This window comes from Ictidomys tridecemlineatus, chromosome 14, assembly GCF_052094955.1.
Source record: "Ictidomys tridecemlineatus isolate mIctTri1 chromosome 14, mIctTri1.hap1, whole genome shotgun sequence".
Lineage (NCBI taxonomy): Eukaryota > Metazoa > Chordata > Mammalia > Rodentia > Sciuridae > Ictidomys > Ictidomys tridecemlineatus.
The window spans coordinates 17,983,538-18,001,394 of NC_135490.1; the positions used below are offsets into that span (position 1 = coordinate 17,983,538).

General features: G+C 35.5%; 1 long non-coding RNA gene across 1 annotated transcript in view; it reads right to left on the minus strand.

Moving 5' to 3' along the window:
• The window catches only part of LOC144370301 (uncharacterized), a 50,165-nt gene extending 33,885 nt beyond the window's left edge, over window positions 1-16,280 (minus strand). The window contains exon 1 of the long non-coding RNA XR_013430249.1: window positions 16,164-16,280. This is a non-coding gene — a long non-coding RNA (uncharacterized LOC144370301). The remainder of the gene's footprint in view (window positions 1-16,163) is intronic.
• Window positions 16,281-17,857: the final 1,577 nt, after the last annotated feature.

The following is a 17,857-nucleotide window of genomic DNA, read 5'->3' on the forward strand; positions in this document are numbered from 1 at the left end:
ACCTATGACAATGTGGATGGGATTCTCAGGTGGGAGGAAGAGCTGTGCAAGGGGCCTGGGCAGGGATGATCTCATCACGTCCACAAACAAGGCCAGTGTTGACATGTATGAGGTACCACAGGCTCTGCCATCAGAAATGATGTGAGGCAGGTGAAAACGGGCCTCTAGGAAAGGATTGGAAGCTAGGGTTTTATCCAAAGGAAGCCATTTGCTATTAAGCAGGAAAGAGCAGGAGAAAGACATGATAAGAATTACATTTATAAAGATCAGTTTCAATGATATACATTATTAGTGCATTTTGAAATATTATATGACATATGAAGGGTGCAAAGAGTGTAAAATGATGGGGAAGATTAGTCTAATGACCCAATTCTCTCCCCCCATCAAGAAGCTACTATCTTAGTTTAATTGGTTTCCTGGAATTACCTGACAAATCAAGGTAAACATACTTTATTTATTAGTAAACAACTATAACTTAGTAAGCTGAGAAGAGCTTAAATGTGATCTAATATGACATGCAATATGATAAAAAGGAGTAAGATATTTTATCATGTAAAAATGGATATACTTTATCCACAATTTGTTGCTAAATAGTAATTGCAGGTAGTCCTAACCTCTTGAGAAGCTGCAGGGAACAGGTGGTACATTATTCATCATTATTAAGTAAGCAGAGATAGAGAAAGGTATCCAGAGAACTTACTACAAGTATACAACTCAGGAAAAAATTCAGGTTGCACAATCAACTGTTTTTCAGATGCACCCACCAGGATACTCCAGAATGGGGATAGTTTAGGCAACACCAGGAGCATCATGTTTGTGCTTAGAAAATATTTTTTTATTTTATCTTTTTAGATATACATTATTAGTGCATTTTGACATATTATACAAACATGGAGTATAAATTATTCCAGTTAAGTTCCCATTCTTGTGGTTGAACATGGTGAGGAGTTACACTAGTCATGTATTCATATATGAACATAGGAAAGTTATGTCCAATTCATTCTACTGTTAGACAGTATTATTATTTGGAGATCAAACCAGAGCCTCAGGCACACCAAGCACACACTCTACCACCAAGCTGCACCCCTAATCCCCAAGATAATAAATTTTAACTGATTTTCAGATCTAGAAGATGGTGATGGAATCACCTTTTCTGGAATTAAGGGCATGGTGGTAACTACTGATTAGGGATTTTTACACGAGGAGGTGATTAAGTTCGTGTCTGAAAATATTACCCACTGTGTTTTTTCACCCAACTTTCAATTTCTACTGCAAATCCACAGGTTGTTACTTTGGTTTGTGTTTATTATGCCTAGAATGATAGCATACAGGACGATGAACTAGAAGTAGCTCACTTCATACGAGCTGGGTGGCCAGAAAATATGAATAGCTGCCTCTTTTCATAAACAGTTATGTTAAAAATCAGCGTATGTTCCAGGCTGGGGCAAAACCAGAGAGCATGTGAAGCCATTTTGCATGAGCATGTGGTACCACATCTGTACAGTGAAATCTCTGTGGAGTTTGGGAAGCCATCCCTTTTCTTTCACCAACTTACAGCACTAAGACACCACCAGGTGGCACCATGTCTTCTTATTTTTTTATGTTTTTCCTCTTTTTATTTCTTCATGAGGAAATTTCACAGAATATTAGCAATGAAAATAATTTCTGTTCTCTCAGATGCCTTAGTAGAATTGACAGTCTTAACATTACCTGAAGAAACATAAGCATGATCAACCGAATTTGGAAACACTGCTGGACTGCAGAATGTATGAGAATAAATCTAGATCTCACCTACCCACAAGGAAGTAAGGGGATTAATATTCTCTATATTTAATTCACACATGATTCTATGATATTTTCTCCAGAGATTCTCATCTCCATCTTCCTCCTTGCACTTAATTTTAATTAGTATTAGGGTACCCTCTGCATTCTGTTTAGCCCATAAACTGCCAAAATCCTCCTGCAGGTCCTTCTAAATGAACCTATTGCTAAAATCCTAATACAGGCTAAAAATTTCACAGAGATATTTTCAAATTATCTTCTTTTTTCCCTTTAGTCTATCCTGCACATGGAGATGCAATTAATATTTTCAAACACTGCTTCATCATATCCTGTACTACCAAAGACTTTACATCACTTTCCAAATCATTTGGATTAAGACTCACTTTGGCATTGGATTCTTTCAATCCTTTGCCTAACCAACTATATCCTCTCCTGCTACCTAATATCAAAATCTCTTCCAATCAACCCACATGCCAATTATAATTCTAACTATTAGAGTGGGTTGTAGTTTGTTTTGTTGGTTGATTTGTTAATTGGCTGATTGGCTAATTGAGTGTTAATAAAGTATATCAACTAAGAATTGAGGATTCTGGGAAGGACATAATGGCACATGCCTTGAGCTCAGCTACTCGGGAGGCTGAGGTAGGAGTACTGTAAGTTTAAGGCCAGGCTTGGCAACTTAGCAAGATCCTGACTCAAAAAATAAAAAGCTTGGTGGAAGAGCATGTGCAGAAACCTGAGTTCAAACTCTAGTACCTAGAAAAAGAAAAAAAAAAGTGTGGATTCAGGAACCAGACTGCTACTATTAATACTCTAACTCTGCCATCCACTGGTTTTATAATTTAAAGTAAGAATCCCACCTGCTGTGCTTCAGTCCCCTCATTCATGAAACAGAGACCATAATGGTACATGGACTTGGTGTTGTCGTGAGGGTTAAAGGAGTTAATAGATGTGAAGCTCTTGAAGCAGTGTCTGGCCAGGGTGCTCATTTTGTGTCACCCATGAGTCCTGCCCTGCTTCCTTCTCCTCTCATCACCCCAATTCAACACCCAAGCAACTTACCATGATGCCAAGCTCAAGAAATGTGGACTGAAACCTGAATCCATTCTCTTTAGATTGACTAAGCCTTTCCCTTTTACTGAAAGATGGAGCTTCATAATGCCAAGTTTAAAGTCCCAACTTCCTCCATAGCTTCCTCTCCAATTTTCTGAACTAGCATCACATTTTTCTCTTATATTTATCATGCACACAAGTGTGCATGTGTTTAGTTTTTTTAGTGAGTGCTATCAGTCTTTTAACTGACTTTCCAACTCTAGACTTTAACCTTCTCAGGGCAAAAATCATGATAGATGCCACAAAAAGGGCAAAAGAGACAGATTGTGCCCTCAAAAATCTCTACCTTCATAGAAGGAAACGAGACATAAGGAGAGTTGTTGCAGTTCATATGCTCTCCATACAGGCAAGTTCCACAGCCATGAATTCAACGAACTGCAGATGAAAAATATTTTTAATTAATTTTTTTTATTTATATATGACAGCAGAATGCATTACATTTCTTATTACACATATAGAGAACATTTTTTCACCAACTTACAACACTAAGAATATCTCTGGTTATATACAAAGTATATTCACACCAATTCCTGTCTTTATACATATACTTTGGATAATAATGTCCATCACATTCCACCATGATTTCTAACCCCATGTCTTCTCCCTTCCCCTCCCACCCCTCTGCCTATCTAGAGGTTGTCTATTTCTCCCATGCTCCCCCTCCCTACTGCACTATGAGTCATCCTCCTTATATCAGAGAAAACATTCAGCATTTGGTTTTTTGGGATTGGCTGACTTCACTTAGCATTATCTTCTCTAAATCCACCCATTTACCTGCAAATGCCATGATTTTATTCTCCTTTATTGCTGAGTAATATTCCATTGTGTATATATGCCACATTATGAGAGAGAGAGAGAGAGAGAGAGAGAGAGAGAGAGAGAGAATCTTTTTTTGTAGATGGACACAATACAATGCCTTTATTTTTATGTGGTGCTGAGAATCGAACCCAGGTCCCGCCTGTGCTAGGTGAGCACTCTACCACTGAGCCGCAATCCCAGCCCCTATGCCACATTTTTTAATCCATTCATCTATTGAAGGGCACCTAGGTTGGTTCCACAGTTTAGCTATTGTGAATTTTGCTGCTATAAACATTGATGTGGCTGTGTCCCTGTAGTGTGCTGTTTTTAAGTCCTATGGGTATAGGCCGAGGAGAGGAACAGCTGGGTCAAATGGTGGTTCCATTCCCAATTTTCCAAGAAATCTCCATACTGTTTTCCATATTGGCTGTACCAATTTGCAGTCCCACCAGCAATGTATGAGTGTACCTTTTTTTCCACATCCTGGCCAACACTTATTGTTGTTTGTGTTCTTGAAAGCTGCCATTCTGGAGTGAGATGAAATCTTAGAGTAGTTTTGATTTGCATTTCTCTGATTGCTAGCAACGATGAACATTTTTTCATATATTTGTTGATTATATATCATCCTCTGAGAAGTGTCTGTTCAAATCCTTGGCCCATTTATTGATTGGGTTATTTGGGGTTTTGATGTTTGGCTTTTTGAGTTCTTTATATACCCTAGAGATTAGTGCTCTATCCGATGTGTGAGGATTAAAGATTTGCTCCCAAGATGTAGGCTCTCTATTCACCTCACTGATTGTTTCTTTTGCTGAGAAGTTTTTTAGTATGAATCCATCCCATTGATTGATTCTTGATTTTAATTCTTGTACCAAAGGAGTCTTATTAAGTAAGTTGGGGCCTAATCCCACATGATGGAGATTAGGGCCTACTTTTAGACGCAGGGTCTCTGGTTTTATGCCTAGGTCCTTGATTCATTTTGAGTTGACTTTTATGCATGGTGAGAGATAGGGGTTTAATTTCATTTTGTTGCATATGGATTTCCAATTTCCCAGCACTATTTGTTGAAGAGGCTATCTTTTCTCCAATGTACATTTTTGGCGCCTTTGTCTAATATGAAATAATTGTAATTTTGTGGGTAAGTCTCTGAGTCCTCTATTCTGTACCATTGGTCTACCAGTCTTAGTACTGGTTATATAGATCTTTCACTGCTTTTGATTCCCAAGTATTCCTTTTTTGTTTGTTTGTTTGTTTGTTTTTGATGGGATAGTTTTCCTCGTTTCCATTTCTGAGGATTTATCACTGATTTACAAATGCATTTGATTTGTGGGTGTTGATTTTATATCCTGCTACTTTGCTGAATGCATTTACTAGTTCTAGAAGTTTTCTGGTGGAACTTTTAGGGTCTTCTAGGTATAGAATCATATCATCAGCAAATAGTGCCAATTTGAGTTCTTCTTTTCCTATGTGTATCCCTTTAATTTCTTTCATCTGTCTAATTGCTCTGGCCAGTATTTCAAGAACTGTGTTAAATAGAAGTGGTAAAAAAGAGCATCCTTGTCTTGTTCCAGTTTTTAGAGAGAATGCCTTCAATTTTTCTCCATTTAGAATGGATATTGGCCTGGGGCTTAGCATAGATAACCTTTATGATGTTGAGATATGTTCCTGTTATCCCTAATTTTTCTAGTGTTTTGAACATGAAGGGATGCTGTATTTTGTCAAATGCTTTTTCTGTGTCTATGGAGATGATCATATAATTCTTATCTTTAAGTCTATTGATGTGATGAATTATATTTATTGATTTCTGTGTGGTGAACAAACCTTGCATCCCTGGAATTAATCCCACTTGATTGTGGTGCACGATCTTTTTGATATGTTTTTGTATCTGACTTGCCAGAATTTTATTGAGAATTCTTGCATCTATGTTCATTAGAAATATTGTTCTGAAGTTTTCTTTTTTTTTTTTTTTTTTTTTGATGTGTCTTTGCCTGGTTTTGGAATCAGGGTGATATTGGCCCCATAGATTGAGTTTGAAAGTGCACCCTCTTTTTCTATTTCCTGAAATAAATTGAAGAGTATTGGTATTAGTTCTTCTTTAAAGGTCTTGTAGAACTCAGCTATGTATTTACCCGGTCCTAGGCTTTTCTTGGTTGGTAGACTTCTGATGGCATCTCCCATTTTGTCGCTTGAAATTGATCTGTTTAAATTGTGTATATCATCCTGATTCAATTTGGGCAAATTATATGACTCTAGAAATTTGTCAATGCCTTCAATATTTTCTATTTTATTGGAGTACAAGTTTTCAAAATAATTTCTAATTATCTTCTGTATTTCTGTAGTGTCTGTTGTGATATTTTCTTTTTCATCACATATGTTAGTAATTTGAGCTTTCTCCTTCTCTTCATTAGTATGGCTAAGGGTCTGTCAGTTTTATTTATTTTTTCAAAGAACCAACTTTTTGTTCTGTCAATTTTTTCAATTGTTTCTTTTGTTTCAATTTCATTGATTTCAGCTCTGATTTTAATTATTTCCTGTCTTCTGCTGCTTTTGGTGTTGACTTGCTCTTCTTTTTCTAGGGCTTTGAGATGTAATGTTAAGTCATTTATTTGTTGACTTTTTCTTCTTATAAGGAATGAACTCCATGCAATGAACTTTCCTCTTAGAACTGCTTTCATAGTGTCCCAGAGATTTTGATATGTTGTATCTGTGTTCTCATTCACCTCTACAATTTTTTTAATCTTCTCCTTGATGTCTTCTGCAACCCATTGTTCACTTAGTAGCATATTATATAGTCTCCAGGTGTTAGATTAGCTTTTCTTATTTTATTGTTGATTTCTAATTTAATTTCATTATGATCTGATAGAATGCAGGGTAGTATCTCTATTTTTTAATATTTGCTAAGAGATGCTTTGTGGCAAAATATATGGTCTATTTTAAAGAAGGATCAATGTGCTGCTGAGAATAAAGTGTATTATCTCATTGAAGGATGAAATATTCTATGTATGTCAGTTAAGTCTAAGTTATTGACTATATTATTTACTTCTATAGTTTCTTTGTTCAGCTTTTGTTGCAAGATCTATCTAGTGATAAAAGAGGTGTGTTAAAGTCACCCAAAATTATTGTGTTGTGGTCTATTTGACTCTTGAATTTTAGAAGAGTTTGTTTGATGAACATAGATGCTCCATTGTTTGGGGCATATATATTTATAATTGTTAAGTCTTGTTGGTGTATAGTTCCCTTGAGTAGTATGTAGTGTCTTTCTTTATCCCTTTTGATTGACTTTAGCTTGAAGTCTACTTTATTTGATATGAGGATAGAAACCTCTGCTTGCTTCTGCAGTCCATGTGGTTGGTATGATTTTTCCCAACCCTTCACCTACAGTCTTTTGATATCTTTTCCTACGAAATGAGTCTCTTAGAGGCAGCATATTGTTGGATCTTTTTTTTTTTTTTAATCCAATCTGCCGGTCTATGTCTTTTGATTGGTTATTTTAAGCCATTAACATTCAGGGTTATTATTGAGACATGATTTGTATTCCCAGTCATTTTTGTTTTAATATTTAACGTGACTTGGTTTCTACTCTGATTAAATTTTCCTTTAGTATAATACTTCCCTCTGATGATTCTCACCATTGTTTTTCATTTCCTCTTCGTGGAATATTTTGCTGAGGATGTTCTGTAGTGCAGGCTTTCTAGTTGTAAATTCTTTTAACTTTTGTTTATCTTGGAAGGTTTTTATTTCATCATCAAATCTAAAGCTTAATTTTGCTGAATATAAGATTCTTGGTTGGCATCCATTTTCTTTCAGAGCTAGGTATATGTTGTTCCATGATCTCCTGGCTTTGAGGGTCTAGGTTGAAAAATCTGCTGAGATATGAATTGGTCTCCCCCTATATGTGATCTGATTCCTCTCTCTTGTGGCTTTTAAGATTCTATCCTTATTCTGTATTCAAGGCATTTTCATTATAATGTGCCTTGGTGTAGATCTGCTGTATTTTGTATATTTGGTGTCCTGTAAGCCTCTTGTATTTGGTTTTCCAATTTGTTCTTTATGCTTGGGAAATTTTCTGATATTATCTCATTGAAGAGATTGTGCATTCCTTTGGTTTGAAACTCTGTGCCTTCCTCTATCCCAATAACTCTTAGATTTGGTCTTTTGATGCCGTCCCATAATTCTTAGATGTTCTGTTCATAGTTTCTTGCATCTTCACTGTGTGACCAATCTTATTTTCCAGATTGTATACTTTGTCTTCATTATCTGACATTCTTTCTTCCAAGAGACCTAGTCTGTTGATTATGTTTTCTATTGAGTTTTTAATTTGGTTTATTGTATCCTGCATTTCAAGGATTTCTGACTGATTTTTTTTAGAGTCTCTATCTCTTTAAAAATATATATATTTATTTATTTATTTTTAGGTATAGATGGACACAACACAATGCCTTTATTTTTATGTGCTGCTGAGGATCAAACCCGGGTCCCACCCGTGCCACAATCCCAGCCCTCTATCTCTTTCTTGAAGTAATTTTTTGCTACCTGTATTTGCTTTCTTATCTCTTTGTTGGAGTGATCGATTTTTGCCTGTATTTGCTCATTTACGTCATTCTTTAATTCACAGATCATTTTAATTATGAACCTTCTAAACTCCTTCTCTGACATTTCATCAACTTTGCTGTCTATGGGTTCTATTATTATAGTATCCTGATCTGTTTGGGGCACTTTCCTCCCTTGTTTTTTCATGTTGTCTATGTGTCTTTCCTTCTTGCAGTGTGGATCTGAGATATTACAGTTTCTACCCTATATTCTTGTAGTACCTGTGCAGATTGCCTGTACCTCACCTTGATGTTGGGCTTCCAGACTCTGGTGTCCCTCAATGTATGCTACTGCAACTAAAGGTGGTCACTGTAATAGCCAAGGTAACTCGAGATAATAGTTGTGGTGCCCAAGATGGAAGCAATGTCTTACAGACTGAGGGGCTGGGGAAATAGCTCAGTTGGTAGAGTGCTTGCCTAACATGCACAAAGCCCTAGGTTCAATCCCCAGCACTGCCAAAAAAAAAAAAAAAAAAAAGGAAAGATAATAGAAAAGACACAATTCCAAATTTAAACTTTGCCTTTGGTCTTTGAATTAATCTCAAAATCAACAGTGGACCACATGACTTAAGAAATAACACAACTCTGGGCCATCAGTGTGATTAGGCGAATAAAGTTGGGGATTTTTCTCCATCCCGTGCTTATACTGATGTTGGAATTCCTAACTGAATGCAACACAACAGTACAAGCTTCCTGGCTTAAACCAATGGGCATTGCTAAAAATTATAAAATGATAAAATAAAATAAAAGTGATACTCTTTTTCAGGCATGTGCCACCACACCTAGCTTAAAAAAAACAAAAACCTTTTTAAATGTTTTGGTGAATAAGATCTTTTTGAGCAAGACACAAACTATAAAAAATAATAATAGGTCTAAAAGCATAAAAATATTTTAATATCTGAAAAATAAAGCAGACATGGCAAAATTAAAGACAAGAAACAGACTTAAGATAATAGAATATATGCTACATCTTATTTAAATTTTTTTCTTTATTTCTAATAAGTTTAAACACTTGGGTATAGAGATCCATATAATGCATAATCAGACACTCATTACATATTTTGTAATATGTAATGAGTGTCTGATTTGTATATGGCCATGTATAAGTAAGTATCTGCAAATAGGTGAGGAAGTTACAAATGCTCAAATAGAAACTGGGCAAAGAATATGAACGAACAATTCAAAGAGCAAACCATATAAACAATCAACACTTAAAAAATGTTCAACCCCACTAGAAATCAGGAAAAAGCCAACTTAAACATGAAATCATATTTTTAACTTCAAGTTGGGGAAAAGAAATTGAAAAAAAGAATGTTTAGTAACGAATCAAGGAAACAGACCTTTATATATAGTATTGTATACATGCAAATCCTAGGGAAATTTTTGAAAGAATAGTATTTTGAAATTTTATAGATCATTCAAGAACTCTCCTTACAGAAATTTTTCCATGAAAAGTATCTATACTTGTGTGCAAAGTTATGTTTATAAAAATCTTTTCTGCTGCATTGTTGATAATGATGAAAAATGAGAAAGAAACCAAATGTGCACCCACTGAAGAGTGGTCAGTCACTTGAGTGGTATAGAGACATATTCTAAAGCACTATATTGTCATTAACCAGAATAAGCTTAGACCAACATGCACTGGTATGGAAAAGTCCCAAGACACACTTGAACCCCCTTGATGGTATCCTTTATATTTCATATTTTGAAATGTACATTCCTATAACACATAAATTTTGTGTCCCAGATTCTGTTCTACAGAAACAGAAAAGCTATCACCATCTAAGCAATATCTCCAAAACTACTATGAAATGTTAATAAATAAATAAATAAATTTTTAAAAGACAAAAAGTAAAAATATCAGAAATCTGTACAAAACCAGAAGATTTTAAAGAACTCACTCATCCCTCGCCCAACCCTGTTCTGCTACAGGAATACGGAAGATTGTAATTAAGAAAAATAAATAAATAATCTAGAGTCTGTGATAAGGTCAACTTGAAAACACATTCAGAGGAAGCTGAAACCTTAGAGGATAGACTCTGAAAAATTATTAACCTGAAATAAACAGTGGGTGAAAAATTTAAGATGAGTTACAGTGCAAAGATGTGAAATCTCTCTAGGTGTCTGTAGAGTTATAATTATCTCTTCTACATCTGTAAAGGTTTAAATATTTGGCATTTGTCTATGTACTCAGTGGGAGAAAGACAGAGGTTACTCACAACAAGATAGTGCTCTGATTTTTCCAGTGGAAGTACCGGTTCCTTTCTAAATACATGAGCTCTATTTTGGGGGGCCTGAAATCAAAATTTTCATGGTTGAATTGTTAACACATTATCTTTATGTGGTTTAGATTTCTAGTTTAAGCCAGTGGAGATTGCTAAAAACTACGATACAAGGTTTCAGTACATTAAAAGGTGCTCCAGTTGTATGTTGACAACCTGGCTCACAGATTCCAGGAAATTTCAGGTCAAAAGCCAAAGAGATTTTACCCTCAACCTGTGTATAGTCATAGCCAGATATCAACATTACTATTTTTTCCTTCAAAAAAATAAAATATACCCTATCTTTACTCTCTTAAAGTTATGTAAACATACATTGATTCTGCCTTTCAGTCTTTCATGTTCTTTTCCCATGTACACAATAAGGTGGAAATTCAATTATGCCAATTTTTTAAAAAAATTAGGCCAGCCACAATGGTGCACACTTGTAATACCAGCAGCAAACCTCAGCAATTTAGAGAGGCCTTAAGCAAGTTAGTGAGACCCCTATCTCAAAATAAAATATTTTTTTAAAGGGGTAAGGATGTGGCCCATTGGTAAACACCCCAGGTTCAATCCCTGGTATCAAAAAAAAAAAAAAAAGATAGCACTACTCCATTTTTGCCAGTGTGAAATACATTGTTCCAGGTACATATAAGGATTTTAGTAAGTTTTAACAAGTCTCACTCATATATACTTGATTCTAAAATAATTATTGCTCTGCAAGCTGTCTTTGGATTACAGTATGCTAAGCCAATCTTTGTTTTCTACTATAGGTAAAGAAGCTTTTGGTGGTTCATGGAGCTTCCATTCACCAACCTAGAAGTGGCATTCATTTTACTGGCTTTTGTTATCTTTTCCTTATTTACCCTGGCTTCCATCTACACTAGCCCGGATGACAAGAATGAAGGTAAAGAGAGAGAACTCTTTGTGGCTGCCCTCTGTTTCCTTTCTCTTCACCACCATCTTCTGTATTGTTGAATTTGTTTTGGTTTCTATTCTGTATGTGAGGATGAGTTTCTTTTGTTTTGTAACATGTGTGTGTGTTTTCACTCATCATATGGAAAGGAAAAGGATCTGAATTTTTTTAAAATAAGTTCTTGTCAAAGCCCAAACATTTTAAAAATATGTAGAAGTATTTTTAAAACCCTATACCACACATGTTTTGCTCATTGCCAATAATAATTGTTAACAACAGAAGTATATAATTTAAATGGTTGTGCTTGGTAGTTCAGAGCCCACCAAGTTTCATGCAAAATTGATGATAACTGGAGGAGCATTATGTTTTAAGACCAAAAAATATATATATTTATGTGTAAATACATGCCAAGGAAATTATATGTATTTGTAGAGAATAAGATAAAATCATACAAATCAAATCTTGCTTGTTTTCCGAGTCAACCCCACCCACCCACACACATGCAAGAATGTGGACACGCACGCACACACATACATATTAATTCTTAGCTGTAAAAGAAATGCCATCTGTTAAATAAAAGACTTTTCTCTGTCTTATAGACATATGCTACCTAGAAAATGAAAGCCACAGCAAATAGACATTCCAATTCATGCTGACACAGTTTGGGAAACTTTTTCTGCTTCACAAATTGTTTACATTGGTTTAATTTAAAGTGGGTTTGGCTGAAAGAAAGAATAAAACCAAAATAGCAGTTACTTTAACTGGATAATAATGTATTTTCTCTCACATGGGAAAGGAAGCCTGGAGGAAGTGAGTTCAAGGCTGTCATGGCACTCTGTGATGTCCTGGACCCAGGCTACTACCTGGGTGATCTGCCATGTTCAACCTATAGCATCCCTATCAGGGCCAGGATGGCTGACCCATCTTTTGCTACCTGTTATGCATGCCAGTTAGTCAAAAGAAAGAAAAAATAAGAATGGCTCACTGTCTCCTTTCAAAGCACCTGCAAAGTTTGCATGTGCCATTTTCTTCTGTCCAGCCTTTAGAACATAGCTAAGAGAAGTTTGAATATGTAATTTTTATTCCTAGAGGTAACATGCCCAGCTAGAATTTTGAATGTGTGATCCTAAAGGAAGAAAAGTAAAATCATCAGTGCCTACCACACATGTGCCCCTAGTCATGCCATCATTACACACCTGGTAGTCATAAATCAGGGAAGATTTGAGCTTAAAAAAAATATTAAAAGTCCATATCCGTGTGATCTCCTGATTCTTAACCAGACAGGTGTCATGAAAGACACCTCACACTTGGGGCTAATCACAGACCTAGTGAATATGCATTTCTAGGTGTGACACTTTGCCATAAGTCTTTAAACAAGCTCCCCACATTAGTCTAGCTTTTGTACCTGACCGAAAAGTACAGAATCTAATTATTCATACTGCAGATGTAACAACAGAAATCCAAAAAGTTTTCATGAGTGTCTCAGGAATTCAATTAGTAAAATATCCAAAATTAGAACACAAGTCCCCTATCCCCAACTCCAGGATTATTACTCCATATTCTACACTACATTTTCTATCTAATTATAACCCATGAGCATGAGGACCAAAAGGATTGAACCAGCCATAGAAATTTAACTTGCCAATGTATTTTCACATTCAATTTTTCATAACTTTTTCTCCAGCTCTATTCCTCTATATCTGATGTTCATTCCCCAAGTTAAAGCTCCTCCATTTGAACACTATTACACTCAGCAGGGCAGATCACTGACAAAATTACGACTACCTGCTAACAGATTCCCAACAAAGAACATTTTTACAATAGCATTTGTCTCCTCACAACCAGCAGAACAGACATAAGCACAATTTCATTTGAAAATACAAAAGATGTACACTTTCTTATGTGATAAGGTCTATGAATAAAATCTATCTTCATTAATATAGCAGAACTAGGGCTGGAGATGTAGCTCAGTTGGTAGAGTACTTGCCTCATATGAACAAGGTCCTGGGTTCAATGTCCAGCACCACACACACAAAAAGGGGACTATTTTAATTTTTTTCTTAGCACCAGTACAGCATTGCAGAAGCCACTAGTAATAAACTTAAAAGGTCCTGATTTAATTTAACACACATTTGTTGAAAATATAAGTTAAATAATGGAGGATCCAAAGATGGATAGGACTTGGATGCCCTCCCCTCCAACTCTGATAGTATAGTGGAAAATTCAAGTGTGCAACTAGATAAAAATGGAGTAAATGGAATACCAGTGGTTCTTATTAAGGATGATAAGATTAGAATGGAAAGATCTTCCTCAGGGACATTGAGACGGGCTTCACAGAAGAGACAGTCTTCTTGGTGCAATTGGATGTTGAAATAGATCTGGACAAAGTAGAATAGGGTAGGGTGTAGTGGGATGAATTCCAAGCATCAAATTCTAATTCAAATTCTACCAAATTATAAAATTAATTCTTCAAATTAAGTCATATTTATTCAATATATAAAATGAGCTATAATTGGAAATGTGCTTAAGTCCAACAAGAAACTCAGAAGAACTGACAATTGGCCAGAAACTTTTCAATCCTTTCAGAGGTGAAGAGATAAGGTGAGCCTTTTAATGGTATTGCCCTTAAACCTAAGGGATGAAGGCCCCACACCTCAGTGTCCCACTTTGGGGCAGAGGTTTTCAAACTCTAATGTGCACAGAAATCATCCAAGATTTTGTAGAGAAATAGACTATGTTTGAGTGAACAAATAAAGAAATTCCTTCAATAAGTTTTTTTAAAAAGTAGACTATGACTCAGTAGATCTTGGTGGGGCCTGAGTTTTCATTTCTAACAAGTGACCATGATCCTTCACAGGATGACTACAGCCACTGATGTACACAACCCTAAGCCTTAGAGTGGCCAAGGTCACCTGTGGGCAAAGGTGAGGAGGGAGTTTGACTGGGGTGTTCACGTGCCCACAAGCAAAGCCCTTCATGGTGCAAGACAGAGACAGTGTTGGGTCAAGAAGGGACCACAGACACTCTTATACTACTCTTGCCTTGATTTCCACAGATATTCAGAGCCTGCAGGTTCAGATTTAAGAAAATATGTTATTGGTTTAGAAGAGTTCATAGTCATTCTTTACAAATCGGAATATTTTCATATTTTAAGATCTCTACAAGTCTTAATAGTTTATTAATTCACTATCTCATTTCTAATTAACATTTTCAATTATTTTACTCCACAACTTTATAGAAGGGATTAATTAAGATAATTTCCTTTGTTAAAAAGAATAGTATGATTTTGTTATTAAACCCTCCTGGGTTCATGCCCTGCTATTTGGTAACTCTGTGACTTAGGGCAAATTGCACATTATCAAAGACGTCATTCTGTCATTTGAATATTTAATATAATAATATAATAGTACCTGCCTCATGGAGTTGAAGTGAGAATTAAATTAAATAAAGCATTTAACAGAGGTTTATTAGAGTTTTCTTCTCTGGCTTCTCCATGATTAGTATAGAACAATAAGGGTCATTATAAGGTAAAGGAAATATTTCCTATAGAACCAATACAATTTGTACTCAACCAATATGCTAGGTCTATGTTTTTGTTTTAAATATCAAGCAATAAAATTAATTCAATTTAAATTAACTTCAGAGTAACATCACATATCTTACAAAAGTCTAATGTTAGAGAAGGGTTAGGGCTACCTGAATCCTTTAAGCAAAGCCATTGAAAATAAACACCTAATAGAATCAGACATCTATCAAATGAAGAAGAAAAAGATATTCAGGTGCTTCAAAAAAGAATGAAATGAATATTGAAGGATTGAAAGATACCTCAGAAAACTGATAAACATTTGAATATTTTTCAAAAATGGTATCCTCTATAAAGTAGGGCAGTGAAAATCACAAATAACAATATTACTGAATGAAGCTGTGACATAAGTATGTCAAAAAAGTGATCCAAATCAACATCTCATCTCTGTTCTAAAATTAGTTCATACTTGCTATTACAAACTGTATTGATTAGATAAGTACTATATTTATTAAATAATAATGTAAACTGTTTTTAGATAAATGATAATTTTATCTTCATCATTTTTAGTTTCAATTTTCCAGATAGAATTCATTTGAACTTTTTTTTTCTTTCTTCTACTAAATTTTGTCATCATTCAAGTTCACTTTTTTTTTTTTTTTTTTTTTGTACTGGAGATTTAACCCAGGGATGCTTAACCATTGAGCCACATCCCAGCCCTTTTTAATATTTTATTTAGAGACAGAGTCTTGCTGAGTTGCTTAGGGCCTTCCTAAGATTTCTAGGCTGGCTTTCAACTATCCTCCAACCTTAGCCTCCCAAGCCAGTGTGCCAAGCTCAACTAGATCCACTTTAAATGACCTTTTCCAGTACCATTTATTTTCAGATTAAAAATAAACTTATTTTATATATCCTGTTACAGAGTTATATATGCAATCATCAGTTATCATCTAAGAAATTAGTTGAAGGCATGCTCATTAATCTAGTCACTGGTAGAAAGTGGTCTGAAAATGTAGTTCTTTGCTGTACACCCAGCCCAGAGAATAAAACTGACAATACTGAACATTACCTGAGCTCTGCACTTCTGAAAAACAGCTATGGTTAAGATACATACACCTAACCCTCTTCTTCCAAAATCCCTTCACTCTCATGTTCCAGGAAGTGGCTTTACCCAAAAGAACTACCTTTTCCCATATGAAGTGGATAAGATTCACCGTCCACTTTTCCCACGGCCTCTGTAAGACTTAGAAGGACTCCCTTGTTGACCTGAGACAGGGACAAACACAGACTTTTCCTTTTTTGCCTACAACTACTGACAAGGACAGATGCAGACCTTCTAATGCCCTGTCCTTTGTCATATTGAGATTAGAACTATTTGTCTCCTTGAAACTAGCTGGATACAGAGATAAACATTTCCTGTGCAGCTGATAGCAAAGCAATCTCAAGTGTAAATCACCCAGCTGTAACTTTTCTACTTCTTCCTCTAAGACATTAAAGTAAAACTACCCTGCCGGGGCACTTTATCTTTGGATTTGAAGAGCTGTCTGTACCCAATAGCCTGGATAAGACTCTTATTTGTTCTTTTTACCTTTTTCTTTTTTCTCTCTCTCTCTGTTTTGTCCTTCACAAAACATGGCCTGGTCCCTCTATATGATAATGTCAAATGGGTATGATTAAAGACAATATAGTTGATTAGTAGGACTATGTTCATGACTGTAAAATCTCATTAGGGACTATGGCTCAGTGACTTTGGAACTTGTCTCATTTTTTGGAACCCACTTCCAGATCCCCTCTTCTCTACCCACAACATACCCTCATGTGTGCAAAAGAAATCCAGTTTCCTAACAGTACTTAGCCTCACCTCAGGTGACATACTCCAATACTTTGTATTCTGTTTTTCACCTTAATAAGGCTGATGAAAGTCTACTAAGTGAACCACCTGATTCATTAAATATGTACAGATTATAAGCTCTAAACTCAGACACTAGCACCAGGTATAACTCAGAAGACCATTTCCAAACTATGTGTTCGTCTTCTATGTAGAAATCTTCACTAATTTACCATTGCCTACGGAGTGAAATGAAGAGTACCCAAAGGCTCTGAGGCATTCTTCCAAGTAGAAAATTTCTATAACCGATCAGTAATGCTCTCCTCCTCTTTTTCTACCTGAATCTTATGTATCATTCAAGGCTAAATTCATTTCCTCTCTTCTTTAATCATTGTAATCACAAATGAGTACTCATCCTATGGAATGTTTATAGTACATATTTATATATCACTAATTTGGTGCTTATCTTTATCATTTTGTACTATTTGCTATCTTTGTATGAATGGAAATGTAACTACAAAATAATAAGACCATTATTCCATGATTTGCTGGAATTGTCTGGCCATTCGGCAGGTGTATTTTTACTCTGTGCTATTTGCAGGGAGGCACTGTGCTGGGTGTGGAGTGGAAATGAAAAATTAACTAATCACCAGTCTTCCCCTTAGAATCTTATGAAAGAGATAAACAGATAGAAAATTCATGATGATAATAACTATGTCCACAGAAAAATGAAATTCAATGTCTCCCTATTAACTCTTCCCTTATAAGGCCAAAAATAAAATAATAAACTAGCAAAATTGATTTTTTTAAGGAGAATAAAAACATTTTGTATGTTGCCTAGAATGTAAGTTCCATCATGCACAAATTTATTGTTTTAGTCACTGCTCCTCCCAGCACTTAAAACACCGCCTCAGACATAGACAGTTCTTCATAACTCAGTACTAAATGAATTGTTATGCTTTTTTCTCCAAGCAAGCTCAATATATGCATTCCAAACTCATTAGCATCCCACATTGTCTTTCTCACTAATCCTGTAACTCTTCCCTGCTG